This window comes from Lemur catta, chromosome 6, assembly GCF_020740605.2.
Source record: "Lemur catta isolate mLemCat1 chromosome 6, mLemCat1.pri, whole genome shotgun sequence".
In the NCBI taxonomy this organism is placed as follows: domain Eukaryota; kingdom Metazoa; phylum Chordata; class Mammalia; order Primates; family Lemuridae; genus Lemur; species Lemur catta.
Genome location: NC_059133.1, coordinates 52,634,020 through 52,648,535, shown reverse-complemented (window position 1 = coordinate 52,648,535; position 14,516 = coordinate 52,634,020).

Here is a 14,516-nt window from a genome sequence, read left to right as displayed (position 1 = left end):
CTGAAAGTGTTAGTGTCTTGCTACTTCCTAGTATAAATCATCTGGTGTTTATTTAGACATGATTTTTGATTAAAAACTTTTCCACATTTACTGCATCTGAAAATATCTTTCAGTATGAACTTCGTGGTATTTTCTTAGGTATATTTTTTGGACAAAGGTCTTTCTAAACTCATTACATTTGTAGGGTTTCTCTTCAATATGAATGTTCTGATGTTGAATAAAGTTTGAGCAACAGTCCATTTCTGTCCAACATTCTGTCCAAAGCCTATAAACCATTGCTGTTGGAAGGTTTCTTTCCAGTATAAATTCTCCTATGCACAATAAGATCTGTGGTATAATTAAAGGCATTGTATTACTCTTTTTTTCTTGTTAGACAGCATCTCACTCTGTTGCCCAGGCTAGAGTGCTGTGGCGTCAGCCTAGCTCACAGTAACCTCAAACTCCTGGTCTCCAGTGATCCTCCTGCCTCAGCCTCCTGAGTAGCTGGGATTACAGGTACACACCACCACGCTCAGCTAATTTTTCTATTTTTAGTAGAGGTGGGGTCTTGCTCAGGCTGGCCTTGAACTCCTGACCTCAAGTGATCCTCCCACCTCTGCCTCCCAGAGTGCTAGGATTACAGGTGTGAGCCCCGACCATTTGAAACCAGGAGTTAGCTGTCCCTATCTGTTCATGTCCCAGTATACTTTGCATTTTGTGTTATCAATAAACACCCTGGAAGGGGTTAGGAAAAGAGAGATGCATTTCTGCTGTTTTGTTTTTGGATTTAACTACCTGTTAAAGTGAGAACTTACTTCAGTGCTACTAGACAAGCATGGCAGAAGACAGAAGTACAAAGTGGAAGTCTTCCAAACCCATCTTGGTGTATTTTAATACTTGTTAATAAAATTCATTATAAAAGAAAAAAATTCAGGAAAAATGTTAAACCAAATACAACACTGGGACAACAGGCATCAACTGGGACTGCCCCAGGCAAACCAGGATGCGTAGTCACTCAACAATTGTATTAGGGCCCTGTAGATGCAAGCAAAAGAAATCAACTCTGGTTAATTAAAATAAAAAGACGATTTATGGGGAGAATTTTTTGGGGTGGTGTATAGAATTGAAGGCTGAAGAACCAGGCTTGGAGAAAGATTCTCAGTGGTAGAATCTTGACAGGTTTGTCAGGGAACCACCCTGAAAATGTGTCCTGGCCAGCTTTTGCATTTGTACTGTTGTTCTGTACTGCTCAAAGCAGAGAGAGAGAGAGAGAGAGAAGAGAGAGAGAAATTCCAGCTAGCCTAACTGTGGTATTGTGCCCACCCCCCTGGCTAGAGGAGGGCAAGGTGCTGGATTTACATACTCGCCTAGCCTGCAGATCACAGAGACAGGTAATTCTCCAAAAGGAAAGCAGGGTGCTGTATTAGAAGAGGAAGAAACGGAAGCTGGGCAGTCAGGAACCAGATGCCCACCATACCTATTGTGTGCTTTCACCTGGCTTAGGGTCTTCCTCTCTGTCACAGTCCTGCCATCATTTTGGGTGTCTTCAGTACTCACAAAGATGATACCATATCTTAGTTTCACACTTTTGTGATCTCTTCAACTTTAGTGACCTTCATTTCTGTTTTAGACAACCACAGATCATAAGCTCAATCTGGACTCTTAGCATTCAGAGCCACCGAAGCCTCTGAAGCCTTAAGTTCCAGGACCTGCTTTCTGATCACATAGTCCTATCCTTCTAGGTCTCTCATTTTTGTCCTCCCAAATCCTGTTCTTTGACCTCATGTAGACTGCAGGTCATTTCCTCCTATCTATCAACTGCCCCTGCCTTCACCTTCTTCCCAGGACAGACCCATGATCCGTTGTTTCAGTCACTCACTTGCTAATAAAATATTGAACTTGGAGCCTAATGCTGAGCTTACTACAGCAGCTTCTATGTCCTTAACCAGCTGTCTCCCATTTCCCCAGGAGTTATTTTAAACATTCACCATTGTTCTCAATGCCTTGACCTCACTGTCTACTTGTCATACTGACAGAAAACTGGGGATACTCACGTGAGAAATTCCTTCATTTCCTGTCTTCCCTACTGGCCAGCATAATTTCCTCCCTTGCAGTTTTATGGAGGAAATGTCCTATGGAAGGCTAATTCCCTCCCCTAGGTTCTGAATCCAATCCCCTCCCTCGTCCTTACTCCAACAATTATTGCTTCCCTCACCTGTGTCCTCAGCCTCTCCTGTCCACTGGCTCTTCCTCTGAGCCTAGATAGACTTTTGCATCTCTGCCATCTTGAAAAGATTCCTTTTGTATCCTAGAACATCTTTCTAGATACTACCCTTGTCTTGCTCTTCCTTTGAAATCAAATTCCTAAAGGTCTACACTCTCTCCTCCACTTTGTCACCCTCTTGCCCTCCTCAATCCAGTACACTTCAGCTAGTTGCCAGTCTGAAATTGGTCTTGTAACCTGTGGATTGCAAAATTCACGGTGCTAGTCAGCCTTTACTTCAGTTGAGGTCACTATAGTATCTGCATCTTGGCCACCCCTCTTTTTCATACATCTGCCCCATAACACCACCTTTGAGGAGGGCTCCTTCCTCTGCGTGTCCCCAGGCTCTCCCATGTCACCTGTTCTCCAAATAGAACCAACTTTGTAATCTTTATTGTGTTAGAAACCAAACTTCTATTTCTGAGCAATTCAGTTTTACGAGGAAGAGTGATGCATTTTATTTTATTTTTATTTTTATTTTTTTTGAGACAGAGTCTTGCTCTGTTGCCCGGGCTAGAGTGAGTGCCATGACATCAGCCTAGCTCACAGCAACCTCAAACTCCTGGGCTTCAGCGATTCTACTGCCTCAGCCTCCCGAGTAGCTGGGACTACAGGCATGCGCCACCATGCCCGGCTAATTTTTTCTATATATATTTTACTTGGCCAGATAATTTCTTTCTATTTTTAGTAGAGACGGGGTCTCGCTCTTGCTCAGGCTGGTCTCAAACTCCTGACCTTGAGTGATCCACCCACCTCAGCCTCCCAGAGTGCTAGGATTACAGGCGTGAGCCACCATGCCCGGCCCATTTTATTACAGAAGACAAGGAATTCAGCTCTGCTGGTCTGAGGATACACTTTACTTCTCCTTAAGGATAGGGGCGATTATGAACAGCAAAGTTTTCCTAAACTTTAATTAGCCTTATTTTAAAAGCTGTTTCTGGGTGGCTTGTATCATGCAGGCAGACTAAGTTATAAAAATTTAAAAGGCACAAGGAAAGCTGGGACAAAATGTAATGATTTTGAAAGCATGAGTTGCAGAGGTAAAGCTGCATGCACCCTCATCTGTCATTATTCAGTGTCTGGGTATACATTTACAATAACGCCTTTAATTTATCTCTGGCAGTGGGGCTCAAGAGGGCTGACAAAAGAGATTGTTCCTTGAACATAATAGTTGCTTAATAAATATTCATTGAATGAGAAAGTAGAGACAGGCACTTCACATCTTTGCAGATAGGAAGAATTGCTCATTGAGATGTGCTGCGGGTTTCTGGCGTGGGTGGAAGTGGTAATAAAATGGCAGTTTTATGTGGAACACACAGGGCACAGAGGCAACAGGATGGCAAATAGTGCCTTGAAAAACTTCTGATGTGATTATGTAACAGAGTTACCCAGAGCTGAGGGCTCTTCAGTCTAGACCCAAGGAAATCTTTCTTATATTCTTTTTGCTTTTATTTTTCAAATTAGTGTCCATTTAACATAACCAAGCTCATGTGAGCCAGGCACCAGGCCATGGAAGCCAGGGGGCAAGGATCCCTGCTTTGGAGAGCATGTAGTTTAAACTGCAGCAAACAACTACCACCCCAGGCGGTTTAATGACAGCACCAGCTCAGAGACAGCAGCCATTGCTCAGGGGGTTGGGGAGGAAAGGAAAGAATCTGGGGAAGGTTTCTCAGAGAATGTACCAGGTGAGCCAGGCCATGAAAGTGAAGCAGAAATTTGCTGCCAAAGAAATCATGTGTGTGTGTGTGTGTGTGTTTTGAAGAGAAAGGTCTCATAAGAAGCAGCTGACAAGGCATGAAATGATTGGTGAAACAAATATCAACTTGCTGAAGATCATTTTCAAAGATTTGAAATCAGGTAAAAGTTATGCCATAATGTTGTTATAGCATCTGTCTGCAACTGAAAGAGTCAGAATGATAATTGCCTGAAGAATGAATTGCTCTGTTTGAGGAGGCAGTTACATAGCCTGAATCAGTTTTCAGGATTACTTTTTCCTTTTGTTGCTGTAATTCAGCCTTGGTCCTCCATTTTCTTTCCTGAATCCACACCCCTTTTATTCCGTGTGAGACATGAGACACTGGACAACATGACTTCCCAAGAATAAGACCACCTAATATAACAGAGGTAAAGGTCTGAAAAAGGGCAATGAAATGTTTGCATTGTTGCTTTAAAACCCCCCACCCTTGGGGGGAATTCAAAACCTTTTCAAATCTTTTATTATCAGATTTTAGCGAGGACAAACAGAAAGTAGGTCTCCCATTCAATTTGTTTGGTTCTAAAACCAGCTTTTCCCAATTGTGCAAGCAAATGGTTATTTTAGGCATTGTAAAGGACCCCCATTTTGGCCATTGCTGCTTATGAATGCTGTTGGGTCACCGTCTGAGACCCGTGGATTCATGTTCCTAGATATTTATCAGAAGACTCCCCATAAGTGTGGTACATAAGACCAGCTGGTGTTTAACTAACAGGAGTTGGTCACAAATGAATAACTAAGCCGCAATCGCAAATAGTAGAAAACAGCTGCAATCTTAAAACCATGCTATGTAAAAGGAGGCCACTGGTACCCTCCTGAGGCAGAGGTGGAAAAACCTTGGCCTGAACCTTCTGCTGTGCAGCAGAGGTGGGGGGAAGAAGGCAGTTCTCTGCAGAGCTCTTACCTGAATCTCCTGTCCATTGACAGAGACCGAAGCCTTCACTCTTAAAGAAAAGAAAGGGTTTGAAAAACAGCCCAAATAAAGTCTAGACCTTCAGCCCAAGGGTGGGAGGTCTGAATTCAGGAGAACTCAGCTGATACACCCCTTGAGACTTCCAAAGATGGTGAAAACACAATGGGTTTATACTGGTACCAAGTGCCACTTTCAGAGAGAAATACCAGGTGGTTGAAGGAGTCACTCTGAATCCTGCTGACTTGTGCCAAATACGTTGACCTAAAAAGAAGACGCTGAGGAAAACCTAGTATAAATAGAGAGTTTATTTGGGTCAAGCTTGAAGACTGCAACCCAGGAGCATAAGTTCAAGTTGCGCTGAGTAAATAAGCTCCAGTTAGCAGCAGTTGCAAGTGGATTTTTAAAGGAAAAGAAGAGGCAGTTCCTGAGTTGTTTACCAAGAATTTACATTAAAATAACAAAAACTATTGACTGGCTATATATTGTTCTTTGTATCACAAATTCCAGGAACTTGAAGATAATGGGTGAGCTGGTCAGAAACAAAATGCCTTTAAACAATTGCACCGAGGTGTGGATGTGGGGAACTGAAGTCTTGTCCTCAGGTCTTTCTGAGTCTGATAAAGTCTGCATACCTCACAGAGCTCACACTGCTCTGAGTTATTTTTCTTTTCTCAAAAATATATTTACTTCATTGGTTGATTATAATTTGTTTCTGAACATTATTACATTTGAAAATAAATTATAGATTAGTTATCATTACCTTGAATAAATTCCTGAACCTCTAAGAGGAAAAGTTATAAGTAATTATAAATGTAAATTAAAAATAAAATCCTAAGTGCCTCCCTTCCCACTGACTCAAAGGACCCCCCCCCTCCACTTGGCCAAGGGGACACCAGAAAAACCTTAAAACTGAGTTCCTGGCCATGAAGGGAAGGGAGGTTGGACATGTCTCCTTCTATTCCCTCCCTTTTGGAGTTTAGACACACCAGCATTAATGTTAAAATAGAGATCATAAGACTAACAAAACACACTCTTTGTGGCAATAAGACACTAAATTACAAACAGGACCTAACTCCATGCAAGGTAAACATTAAGTCAGGCCTTACTGTCAATGGGAAAAAACCCAAACTCTGTTAAATATTTTAAAGAGGTTTATTTTAAGTTGAATAAGTGTGATCATGGCCTGAGAGCCACACCCAAGAATCCTGCCATTGTTGGGTTACAGTTTGGTTTTATACATTTTAGGAAGACATAAATTACACGTAAAATCATAAATCAATACAGGGAAGGCGTATGTTGATTTGACCCAGAAAGGCAGGACATCTTGAAGCAGGGGCTTACATGTTATAGGTGGGTTTAAGGAACTTTTGATTTGTAATTGGTTAAAGACATGAAGCTTTATCTAAAGGCTTAGAATGTCTTAAGTTAATTAAATCTGTTAATCAGAGAGGAGCCACCAGACATAAACTGAGACTCAAGTGATCTGTTAAGTGAAATGATGTACTTGTGGTTTAACTTTTGTTTTACATGGCCTTAGGACTGTTAGTGATTTAGTATCTCATTGTTACAAAGAGTAACTCCAAAAGGGATGGGGCACAACTAGGCATTTCTGACTTCTCTTCTCTTCATGGCCGCAATTCAGCTCTAAGGTTTTTCTGGGGTCCCCTTCTCTGTTCCGTTAGCTGGGAGGCTTAAGATTTTATTTTAGTTGACATTACAAACCATAATATCTTATTAAATGGGTTTTAAAATTTTATTTAGTTTTTTAGAGACAGGGTATGGCTCTGTCACCCAGGCTGGAGTGTAGTGGCATGATCATAGCTCAATGCGGCCTCAAACTTCTGGGCTCAACCAATCCTCCTACCTCAGCCTCCTGAGTAGTTGGGGCTATAGGCAGATGTCACTATGCGCAGATAATTTTTTAAAAATTTTTATAGAGATGGGGTCTTGCTATGTTGCCCGGGCTGTCTTCGAACTCCTGGGCCCAAGTGATCCTCCTGTCTTGGCTTCCTGAAGTGCTGGGATTACAGGCATGAGCCACCGTACCCTGCCTTTATTAACCTGGTATAATGTGACTTATTTTCCAACCTGATTCTGGTTTCAGCATCACATGACACACAGCAGACCCCCTTATTTTAACTCAAGCATTCCTGTCTACTGACTCGAAGTCTTTAGACAAAGCTTAACTCTTTCAACCAATTGCCAACTAAAGAATCCCTAAAACCTACCTATGACTTGTAAGCCTTCTCTTTCTAGATGTCCTGCCTTTCAGTGAACCCATATATACCTTCCATGTATAGATTTATGATTCTACCTGCAATTCCTGCCTTTGAACGTATAAAACCAAACTGTAACCCAAGAGCCTTGGGCACACTTTCCCAGGAATTCTTGAGATTGTCTAGCTCTGGGCTGAGATAATTCATATTCTGCTCAGAATCAACATCTTTACATTATTTTACAGAGTTTGGTTTTTTGCTGTTAACATTAAAATGAATTAATGGTAGCCAAATAATTTCCAATGAATTCATGGTAGCCACATTATTTATTTATTTATTTTTATTTTAAAATTATTTATTTATTTTTTTATTTCAGCAGATTATGGGGGTACAAAAGTTTAGGTTATGTATATTGCCCTTGGCCCCCCTCCCCCACCAAGTCAGAGCTTCAACCATGTCCATCCCCTAGACGGTATGCATCACACTCATTATGTGTGTATATACCCATCCCCTCCTCCCCCCCACATCTGCCTGACACCTGATTAATGTTATTCCTAAATGTGCTCTTAGGTGATGATCAGTGAAACCAATTTGATGGTGAGTACATGTGGTACTTATTTTTCCATTCTTGGGATACTTCATTTAGTAGAATGGGTTCCAGCTCTATCCAGGAAAATACAAGAGGTTCTATATCACCATTGTTTCTTATAGCTGAGGAGTACTCCATGGTATACATATACCACATTTTATTAATCCACTCATGTATTGATGGGCACTTGGGTTGTTTCCACATCTTTGCAATTGTGAATTGTGCTGCTATAAACATTTGAGTGCAGATGTCTTTTTTATAGAATGTCTTTTGTTCTTTTGGGTAGATGCTCAATAATGGGATTGCTGGATCAAATGGTAGGTCTACTTGTATCTGTTAAGGTGTCTCCATATTGCTTTCCACAGAGGTTGCACTAGTTTGCAGTCCCACCAGCAGTGTATGAGTGTTCCTATCTCTCTGCATCCATGCCAACATTCATTGTTTTGGGACTTTTTGATAAAGGCCATTCTCACTGGAGATAAGTGATATCTCATTGTGGTTTTGATTTGCATTTCCCTGATGATTAGATCAAGTAGGGTTTGCTTTATGAATCTGGGTGCACCTAAGTTGGGCGCATACATATTTAGTATAGTTATGTCTTCTTGTTGACCTGTGCCCTTCATCATTATATAGTGACCCTCTTTGTCTTTCATTACTTTTGTTGATTTAAAAACTAAGTTATCTGAAATCAAAACTGCCACGCCAGCCTTCTTTTGGCTTCTGTTTGCTTGAAATATCAATTTCCACCCCTTTATTTTCAGTCTAAATGCATCCTTGCAGGTTAGATGTGTTTCCTGGAGACAGCAGGTACTTGGATTATATTTTTTTATTCATTGGGCCAGCCTATGTCTCTTGAGTGGGGTGTTCAAGCCATTCACATTTATTGAGAGAACTGATAGGTGGGGCACATTTCTGTTCATCCTGTTGGGTAGAACTTCATTGCTATGTTTTCTGTCTTGAGCCATTGTGGTATCTGGCCTTTGATCTTTAGCTTTTGAGTAGTTTTACAGTCATAAGTATTTCTTGTGCTGGTCCATGTGCAACTCTGTTTTGAGAACTTCTTGGAGGGCTGGTCTTGTCTTGGTGAATTCCCTCAGTCTTTGTTTATCTGAGAATGTCTTAATTTCTCCTTCATATACAAAACTTAGCTTTGCTGGGTACAAGATTCTAGGCTGGGCATTATTCTGTTTCAGAAGAGTGAGAATGGGGCCCCAGTCTCTTCTTGCTTATAAGGTTTCAGTTGAGAAATCTGGCATTATTCGGATGGGCTTTCCTTTGCATGTTACTTGTTTCTTTCACCCTACAGCTCTAAGAAGGGACTCTTTAGTGGATATTTTGGTCAGTCTCGTGACTGCACGATGTTATGTCTTCCTATTTGCAATGAATCTCCCAGGGATCCTTTGGGCTTCTTGCACCTGTATATCTAGATTTTTAGCAAGGCCTGGGAAATTTTCCTCTATTATATCTTCAAATAGCTTATCCAACCCTTGTGTATTATATTCTTCACCCTCAGGAATGCCCATAACTCTCACATTAGGCTTCATCACATAATCCCACATTTCCTGCAGACTCTGATCTTTTGTGTTATTTCTTTGCTCTATCTCTGTGACTGACTTATTTAATTGGAAGGTGTTATCTTCAATCTCTGAGATTCTTTCTTCTGTTTGATCTACCCTGCTCTTAAGGCTTTCCACTGTGTTTTGAAGTTGCCCGAATAAATTCTTCTTTCCAGGAGTTTGCTTTGATTTTTCTTTAGTATTTCCATTTCTTTAGTGAATTTTTCTTCCAAGTCCTGGATTCTTTTTGTGGTTTCTTTGTGTTGGTTATCCATTTTTTCTTGCATATTATTGAGTTTTCTTATGATCCATGTTTGAAATTCTTCTGCCATTTTAGTGTTCTGAATTTGGTTAATGTCCATTGCTAGAGAGCTGGTGTTCCTCTTTGGGGGTGTGTTTTCCATTTGATTCTTCATACTTCCAGAGTTTTTTTGCTGAGCCCTTCCCATCTGGATCAGTCTTTGCTTCTCACCTTTCAGTTTTTGTTTGGAAAGTAACATGCCATGTGCAGGCTCTGTTCCAGTAGATGCTGTAGGAGCAAGACAGTTCGCAGCTGCTGCCTAACAGCCTGGATGTGTGCACTTCTATGCTTGCTTACTCTGTCACTAGGGGGAGCTGCTTATATTTGTTCAGGGTCCTTCTACCACAGTTAGGAGGCTGCTCCTGGTGGGAAGGGTTACTTGGGGAGCCTGTTTTGGCCTCTTGCCATGGCTTTTGGCCTCTTGCCAGATCCCACTGTTGGCAGCCAACTGGAGGCAAGAGTCTAGCCCCAGGGTTTTGATCCAACTGGATGACCAAATCCAGTCTGACCAGTAAAGTCACTGGGCTGTTGACTTTTAATCTGTGCCAAGGCCCCACAGATTCATGCTAGTTGCAGAGAGAGAGTGGCTTTTCTTGTCTCTCCCTACCTCCAGAGGTGGTGCCTATCACTTTCAAGGCAAAAGATGCTGGCTAGGGGGAGGAGGTGGTGCCACAGTTCACCCACCGGCCCAGCACCTGCGAGTGCCAAGTGCCATAGCCTCCCCCCCACCCCAGTGCCTCTAAGTGCCGGGGGGCGTTAGACTCTCAGGACTGGGGAAGCACTCAGAGTTCACACATCAAAATGGGTCTGGCTAGTTGACCGAAGGTTGTGTAAGGCAGGAGCTTGTCAGGAGAGTCCCTGAGCTGGGGGAAGGGAGCCGCCCAACACCATATCACCCCGCAGCAGCTGGGTTGTGGACCCTGAAAATAGTGACCGCCTGCCCGCAAAGCGCTACAACTGGGGGCCACTGTTCAGGGGTTGGCAGGGGCCCAGTCAGGGGATAGCCACATTTTCAAAAGGTTTTGTTTTCGTTTTTAAACTATGACACAGTTTTATCTTTGAGGCATGAGGATTTCCAGGTGTTTGAGCATGTCAGGTGTGTGATCGATGTGGGTAGGAAGTCGGCCAGGCTGTAGCAAAGACAGAAAGGATTCCGTTTGCTCATGCTTTTCGTGGCCTCAGTTTGTTGTCCAGCAAATCAGGAACCTAAGAAAAACAAATAAGTCGTTTCCTCATAATGAGTTTTAACTACAGATCTGTGCTGTTGTCAGGAGCATTGAAAAGGCTTTGCTTGCTCAAATCTCAAAAGGAAGATGTTTTGCTTTACTCATACAGAAATAATCTCAGGTCTAAAATACCCTGCCAGCCTGGGGCCAGGCCCCTTGGGATGGGAGGACTGCAGAGTCAGGCAGAGAATGCTAATTCCCTATTTCCTTTTCAATATTGGGAGTGGAAAGGATATGTGCAGGAGGAAAATGCAAGATAACTACAGGTTGAATTACAAAGAAAGCAACAGTTTAACCAAGTCCTTGTATCTCTTACCACCTCCCGAACTCCCATATCCGGCCCTGGCCCTTGGGAATGTAAATATTAACTTGAAAGGAGAAAATAAATTTCTGCCTGGCCAAAGGTTTTCCCAAAGGACGTGCTACAACTGTAAGATATCTTAATGTCCCCTTTCTTTGAATGACTATTGAGTTTTTACTCACTGAGAAACCTTGCTTGCTAAAAGCATAGACTATCAAAAACTTCAGTGTTTAAAATTATATCAGTAAGGGCCAGGCACGGTGGCTCATGCCTGTAATCCTAGCACTCTGGGAGGCTGAGGTGGGCGGATCATTTGAGCTCAGGAGTTCGAGACCAGCATGAGCAAGAGCGAGACCCCGTCTCTACTAAAAATAGAAGGAAATGATCTGGACAGCTAAAATTATATATATAGAAAAAAATTAGCTGGGCATGGTGGCGCATGCCTGTAGTCCCAGCTACTCAGGAGGCTGAGGCAGGAGGATCGCTTAAGCCCAGGAGTTTGAGGTTGCTGTGAGTTGGGCTGACCCCACCCCACGGCACTCTAGCCTGGGCAACAGAGTGAGACTCTGTCTCAAAAAAAAAAAAAATTATATCAGTAAGAACAAACATCCCACTCTTGCCTCTGAGTCACTTTGACTCAGAAGCAACCTTGATATACAACCCAGGTATAGCGCTTTAGATAAGGGATTGCTGGAAACATTTCACATCTATCTTAACTGGATAAGGAAACAGGACCTCAGGTCCATTTTGCAGTTCAGACTTGAGGTCGACTTATTTTCCCAGAACCCAGCTTTGCCTGGAGCCTATCAACATTGCTTCATCCCCATATCCTGTAACAATTCTCTTTTCCTTTGTTTGGTCAGATGGCTCATGGGTCCCCTAGGGGTGCAATCTTCATCATGGCAATAGGGCAAAAGGTCTGACTTGGACCTCAGCTTTGTTCCTGATCAGCCTAGGTGACTTTCCGGCTTCAGACTCTCTCTGTGGGGTTTTCTGTCTTTCACTTATCAGAGCACTTGTACAGGATGCCAGCTGGCCCGAGCCTGTGCCACATTGCTGCAAGAATGAGAGTTAGGCTGGGCGCAGTGGCTCACGCCTGTAATCCTAGCTCTCTGGGAGGCCGAGGCGGGTGGATCGCTCGAGGTCAGGAGTTCGAGACCAGCCTGAGCGAGACCCCCGTCTCTACTAAAAATAGAAATAAATTATCTGGACAACTAAAAATATATATAGAAAAAATTAGCCGAGCATGGTGGCGCATGCCTGTAGTCCCAGCTACTCGGGAGGCTGAGGCAGTAGGATCGCTTAAGCCCAGGAGTCTGAGGTTGCTGTGAGCTAGGCTGACACCACGGCACTCACTCTAGCCCGGGCAACAACAAAGTGAGACTCTGTCTCAAAAAAAAAAAAAAAAAAAAAAAGACCTGCAATGAGTCTAGGGAATGTGTAAAAGTTGCATGTCCGAGCCCAACTGCAGCTGGTTCTTCCGTCCTGTTGTGTGTACTCTTCTGCCTCCAGAGGGCCCCAAATGATCTGTGTTGGAGTTTCTTCTAGCAATCAGTGAAACTTGGCTAGAGTCAGCCTTTAGGCTCACAGATTTCTGCTAATTCCCTGGGCTGCCTCAAACACTCTGGCTTATAACTGACAGTAGGAAACAGCACCCCGAAAAACACAGATCATGCCTTAGTGATCAGAATATAGATGGGACTTGATTGCCTCATACTAAGATTCACCTAGGGGTACTTTTTGAAAAATAAGACTTCTTAAGAATCTCCCTGGATTCATCTTTCTAATCTTACTACGAGGCAAGCTTGGGAAACACTGATTTATACAAGTGATCTGCCCTCAGGTAAATATAAAATAAAATGTGGTCAATGTAATTGCTTCCTGCTTTAAGGGATGTAACTAAGAATCCTTTTATGAAGCAAGTTTTTTCTCAGAATAAGAATGAAAAAGAATAAGCACCCCTGAATTACTAAGCTAGCATATGAATGCCCTGGGTTTTCGAGGGCCACAGTTCCTGCAGTTTGCCTCCTACACCGGTTACCTGTTTGTATCTCTTTACCGTCTGTACCTCACTATCTTTCATCCCCTCCTTCTACCCGGGTATATACACATACCACGCAAACTGAATATTCCAGAGCAATCTTGACTCCAAGCATCCATTTACTATTCTCATAAAAATACTTGTATTTGTCACTCCTGACAGCAGTCATTGTACCTAATCTGTCAGCAATGAAAACACATCCCCAGTATATACCCAACCTAACTTAAGACTTTGTACCTGGAACATAAACTGGCTAACCCAAGAATTGAGAGCAAAGCAGTTTGTCGCATGGGCAGACTCTCCCCACTCCTCTCAACCTTGGCCATACTCTGTCCACGATATGCTCCTTCACCCACTGAGTGGCTGCAGCGACTCTCCCTGTCTTGGCAATGTCCAGAGTCACCGTCTCCAGCCTGTCTGACGCCTGGACCATCAGCTGCTCGGCCGCCTTCTCTGTCCTACACGCAGCCAGCACCCTCAAGCCGTGCATGTCCAGCTGTCTGGCCAGCAGGTTCCCGAAGCCAGAACTGCAACCTGTGATGAAGATGTACTCATCTCAGAGATGGCTCACCCCCCGCCTCTCCTGGTGCCAGCGCACAACGTAGTACAGGCCCACGAGGGCCGCCACCCAGCGCCATGTGGAAGGCTGTCTCCTTCACCTCAAGAACGAAATTCTTCTACACTCACCTAGTCAAAGGTTGGGTTTGCCAGAGTTAGAGGCCCAGCTCTCAGATGCCTACAATTTAGTGTCATTTGTTCTACTTTTCAGCTATTAAATTTGGTTATTATAACATTTACCAAAATGATCCCTATTATGTAATGTTGGAGGTGGTTCAGGTAAGCTGCCAAATTCTTACATTCTTTGAGGACTATTTTTTTTTTTAAGAGATGAGTTGCCCAAGCTAGATTCTAACTCCTGGGCTCAAGCGATCCTCCTGCCTTGGCCTCTGGAGTGGCTGGGATTACAGGTGCGTGCCACCACTCCTCACCCCAATGTTTGTTCTTTTATGTCTGGATTATTTCACTTAATATAATATTTTCAATGCATATTGATATTGCAGCATGTATCAGAATTTCATCCCTTTTTAGGGCTGGATGATATTCCATTATACTCATTTATCCATCAGTGGGCATTTGGATACCTTTTGGCTATTGTGAATAATGCTGTTATGAATGTGGGTGTACTAATATCTGTTTGAGTCCCAGCTTTCAATTCTTTGGAGTATATACCTAGAGATGGAATTGCTAGATCATATGAATTCTGTTTAATTTTTTGAGACACCGCCATACTGTTTCTCACAGTGGTTGCACCATTTTACCACAAATTTTAGTTTAAAAATTAAAGCAATTTTATTTTTCTTAAGTAATTGGATGGGAA